This window comes from Motacilla alba, chromosome 1A, assembly GCF_015832195.1.
Source record: "Motacilla alba alba isolate MOTALB_02 chromosome 1A, Motacilla_alba_V1.0_pri, whole genome shotgun sequence".
Lineage (NCBI taxonomy): Eukaryota > Metazoa > Chordata > Aves > Passeriformes > Motacillidae > Motacilla > Motacilla alba.
Window position 1 is genome coordinate 57,795,600 of NC_052031.1, and position 5,649 is coordinate 57,801,248.

Sequence of the window (5,649 nt, forward strand, 5' to 3'; positions counted from 1 at the left end):
GTGTACTCAGATGTTTCCTAAATAATGCCCTCTGAGGAGGAAAACCAGGGAAATCATTTTCCAACCTCATCACTTCAGAGGGGTTACACTGTATGAAATCAGTACCTCAGCAACAAGTGCTCTCACAGTGATTTTTCTCCAGAAAGTCACTTTAAACAAAAGCATCATGTGTCAGTTTTAAACTTAGAAACACACTTTCTAAAAATAATGTACGACTTTTGATTTCAGAGCAATGCAACTTACTGTAAGTATTTCTATAGAGCAATTTTTCCCCTCTAAAATAAAAAGTAGACCAGCTGTCTACAATATACACATACTTTTAATATACCACAAAGCCTTTTACTTAAACATAAAGGTCAATCTGAAATCTTTTGCAGAACATTTTGCATAGGTACTCTGAAATTCCATAAATTAATTATTTGCTTACTATTTATGCAGAAACCTGTAAGATACCCCTGTAATTTAAAAATGTTCATTTCTTATCTTTGCAGCAATACTAATGATACTGCTTTGGTTAAAAATTGCCATCATAAAATCATAGATTCATAGAGTATCCTGAGCTGGAAGGGACCCACAAGGATCACTGGAGCTCTGCACAGGACAGAATCACACATCTTAATTCTACTTCTCCAAAGAAATTTAAATAATAGTTAATGCAATAAAAATATCATATGGAATTGATGACAGATGGTACAACGGACTGAACTATCTTCTTTCTGTTTATTTTCAGTTCCTCACAACTGGTATGTCACAACCTAATACAAACTATTGTACATCAAATAATAAAAAAAATGCCAACTATGATTACCTTAGGCTGGACTCTTTTATTTCTTCTCACTTGTAAACAAGAGTTGCTGAAGAAGCTGAAATCACAGCAGTTCTCACTGCTTCTTTCTTGTTGTTCCCATAATGACAAAGCTCCGTGTTTTAGATCAGTCTCCATTAAATTGTTCTCTTTGTGATTTAAACCTGAAACTGAAGATTATCTGATCCAACCTGTGCCCCTCTGTGAATAAAAGTCTGGACTGATTGATGATTTTTAGGGTGAGCTGGCTGGAATCAAGTCCCAGGTTGTTTTACCATTGTTCCCCAGCAATGACACAAACCAAACTGAGCTGAATTGGGAAGCTAATGGTCTATGAAATCTTTGAGGACTTTACACCAGCACAACATGTTTGTCAATTAGGCTCTGCAGCATTGCAAACCCATCCCTTGGGGTGCCTCATTTGCTTTGCTTTCCTTCCTTCTGTTTTTTAATTCTTTTTCGGAGACACAGATGCAGTTTTAGCTCACCTGCTCTGAACATAAACTGTCTAATGAGGGTAGATCCAAGGTAATTCCCAGAGTTATTGAGAATCCCAGCAGGGCCCCTGAGCACCACACTCACAGCTCCCCTTTAGCACTCAGAACTCTTGACAATCTTGGAATGAGCGTTTCTAGGTAGTCCTGTCTCTGTTTACACCCCAATCCTCTATGGACCCCTTAGATATTCCACCAGCAAAATGCCTGCAGCTGGAGCAGCCTCAGCTTGGAATATTAAAGGAACGGACCTCAGTGGTCTTTTATTCAAGTATTCCTGACAGATTCCATGGGGAAATATCTAATGCTTAGTGTCGATTCCTCATTTTCTTTACTTTTCTTGTGAGAAAAATAAAGCAATTCATATTTTTAAAAAATGCAGAAAAACTGCAGACACAAATTTTATTAAAGGGAAAAAAAGGTTTTAAAAGCAGAGGAGCAATGCCAGCTTTAAAACAATAAAGCCACAATGGGTTTTGAATTTAAAGAAAAGATAAAAGAGATCTTTAAATCAGCTTTTCTTTTTTAATCATGGCATCACAGATTGGCCTGGGTTGGAAGGGACCTAAAAGATCATCTTGTTCCAACCCCCTGCCATGGGCAGGGACACCTCCCACTATTCCAGGTTGCTCAGAGCCCCATCTAACCTGGCCTTGGACACTGCCAGGGATGGGGCAGCCACAGCTTCTCTGGGACAACCTGTGCCAGGGTCTCAGCACCATCACAGGGAACAATTTTCCCCCAATATTCAATCTAAACCTCCTCTGTGTCAGTGTGAAGCCATTCCCCCTTGTCCTGTCACTCCAGGCCCCTGTCAAGAGTCTCTCTCCATCTTTCCTGGGGGCTCCCTTCAGGCACTGGAGGGCCACAATTAGGTCACCCCAAAGCCTTCTCTTGTGCAGGCTGAACAATCCCAATTCCCTCAGCCTTTCCTCACAGGAGGAAAACCAGAGGAAAACTTTCTATTGACATGTAAGTGCCAGTGAACCGTTTAATAGAAAAGGCATATGGCAAATGTAATCAGAACGAATGGATAAATACAAGAATGAACTTCAGCTCTGTAAGTGAACTGCCTAATTGTTACCAGAAAAAGGAAAAAAATCAGCCAAACAACACAAACAATAACAACAACTGAAAAAAATAATTAAGTCTGTGTCTTCCCAAACATTTTGAATTGGGATGAAAGAAATCACTTCTCTGTCCAAACATCACTACACTTATAACCTCAGTCATCACAACTGCAATTACATGGCTTCTACTGAAAAAAAAAATAAGGACAGTACTATCCATAGGTTTTTGAACAGAATTAAAAACAGATCTATTGATTACATGGAAATATGCAAAGGCAGGATACAACTTCCCAGGACATCTCTGCGCCTACATTTTCCTCTAGACCAGCTCTGAATGTTTTGGATAGTTCTGTCTTGGGATCTTGTTTAGGGAGGCTGGACAGCCTTCTGCTGTAATCTACTTTTAGCTCTTGCAAGATGTCTACATTTAGCTGCACAGTCCAAAAGCCAGTTTTTAGGAGTGCTGCAGGCACTTGGGCATATCAGGAATGCAAGTGCATGCCTGGTGCAGTGGCTCACTGCTGTCCACTTTTTCCCACCCCTCAGGCAGTGGAGAGCACTGGAAACCCCTGAGATTCAGGCTGCTGTCTGCATTTCACATGCTGTGTACTCATATGTCTTGAACAAAGTGCTTGGCCTCCTTTTCTCCAGGCTGAACATCCCCAGTCACTCCTCACAAGACTCCCTCTTTAGATACTCCTTATCTCAGTATCTACATACACTGAATTTTAATACAGTAATCTCAATATATTGATGATAAATGGGCCAAAAAGTCCATGCCTGGCACATGTGTATTGCTGTCCTTAATTAAATAATAAATTTCAAGTGTATATTTTGCCTCACTTTCTCTTTGGGGAGGAGGAATTTGTCAGAAATCATCCCCCAGTGGTGTTTCAGGAGAAATATGTATTTATTAAAAGAGCTTTCCTATTATTTGTAGAAAATATTTTAATAGTATTCTGCTAATGTGCATTATAAATTCTCAGAATGTTAGGGAGATTTCAAAGGAGAACTGTTTCATGCACATTACTGTACAAAGAATAATTAGAATTACAGGATCTCAAGCAGTGCCTTCAAATCTAAACAATTCTGTGACAGTGATATTGCAGTGTCACTCTCACCACACCAGCCATGTGTTTTCAGGAGTGTTACCCCAACCTTGTCTCACTCTTTGCACAAAAACACTCACTTTACCCTTTGTAAGACCTCCCTGTATGTTCAGCTACAGAGTGCAAACTAATGTCATCAACAGGACAGTAATAAATCCTATCATGTTAACATGCAGAATTTGCTCATAAATCCATTTTTTCCTTTGCACAGAAGAAATGAAGAGTCTACAGGAGTTACTGCCAGTATGTGCTGGGTAACATGTTTCAGGAATGATACGAATGAAAATTTGGGAGTTAGGCAGTGTTCCCACTTAGGAACAGGCTGTGATGTGTGGAGGACAGAATGCTTCCCATCAACTTCAATAACATGCTTTTCCACTCTTTTGGGAGCAGCTGGAAAAATCTGCCTCCAAATTTCTTTGGCAAGAAAGATGAATCAAAGCAAATGAGGAAAGGGGAAGGAGGAGCTGATCTCAGACAAGCTCCAAAGGGGATATAGCTCAGTAGGGAATGTGTTCTCCATTATCACTTCCTATTGCAACCTCACTGGGGCTAGTGAAGGTACAGAGCACAAAGGTAATGGATGAGAAGAACCAGACTTTATTCCATACACAAATCAGTGTATTCCCCCCACCCAAATCAGAGGTGGAAAACACATCTCCTACTGGCCATGATTCTTCTTAAAATGATCACTTCCAAACTATTCAGTGCTATCTCTCTTGCTGGTTTGAATGTTCCCAGGATCTTTGGCAGCTCTCCACATTTGCAGTTCCTCTGCAGGTAGCCTAACTACAGCCAACTCTGGGTAAATATATATCATCTGCCTTTGATTTATGGGCAAGATTCAGCCTTCCTAGAACAGACTTTGTGCAGGTGGAAGTGCAGGTGGAATGAGTGGGAGCACCAGAACCCATCCACGTGGCAGGAAAATGAGCTTAAAAGAGTTTCAGTTAATGATCTTTCTCTCAAGCAAAACAGCTGGCCTGACTTCCCAAAACCTGGCAGTAGCTTCATGGTTACACCTCCACAGCTATGTGAACACAGCCAAATGGAACATTTTTTACAAGGGAATTGAGTTCTACCTAAAATCACTGCAGGACTTCTAGATGTTATCAGAGATTATTTACAAGGGCATGGAGTGACAGAACATGGGGGAAAGGCTTAAAATTGAAAGACAGCAGGTTTAGACTGCATAATCTGAAGAAATTCTTCCCTGTGAGGATGGTGGTGTGTATTAAAACTCTGTATCCATGTGTGTGAGGACACAGCAGGTTCATCTTAATACTCAAAGAATCATTGAATCATGGAATGGCTGGGGTTGGAAGGGTCCTTAAAGATCATCCAGTCCCACCTGGGACAGTGGCAGGGACACCTGCCACTATCCCAGCTTGCTCAGAGCTTTGTCCAGCCTGGCCTTGGACACTTCCAGAGATGGGGCAGCCACAGTTTCTCTGGGCACCCTGTGCCTCACCATCCTCACTGGGATAGTGACTCCACCACCTTCCTGTGCAGCCCATTCCAATGTCCAAGCACCCTTTCTGTGAAGAAATTCTTTCAGAAAAAATGGTGAATTGCTGTGTATTTTCAATAGAGGGAAGCATCATAGCATTCTAAATTCCTGGGGAAGTTCCATTTATGCCTCTGTCTTCTGGGGTCCATGCAGTTCTCCTAACTTTGTTGTCCTGAATGCATCCCTTTTCCTGACTTAGATATGCTTGGGAAGATCAAGGAATCCCAGAAAAAAAAAATAAGGCTGGAAGGGACCAGTGAGTGACTCATCTGCTCCCACCTCCCTGCTCCAGCAGGGCCATCCCAGACCACAGGGCACAGGATTGTGTCCAGATAGCTCTGGAATATCCTCAGTGAAGAGACTCCACACACCCTCTGGAAAATCTGTTCAGTCCTCAGTCACGGCACAGGACAGAAGTTCTACCTCCTGCCCAGGTGGAACCTCCTGGGATCAGTCCCTGTCCATTCCTCTGGTGCCATTGCTGGGCCCCTGGAGCAGAGCCTGGGCCCTGTTCGGAGCCCTCCCTGCAGACAGGGACACCCAGGGCTGAGGGCCCCTCTCAGCTGGGGCTCCTCTCGAGCCTGGACAACCCCAGCTCCCTCAGCCTTTCCCTGCCAGAGATGCTCCAGGCCCTAAATCATCTCTGCAGCCTCCACTGGCC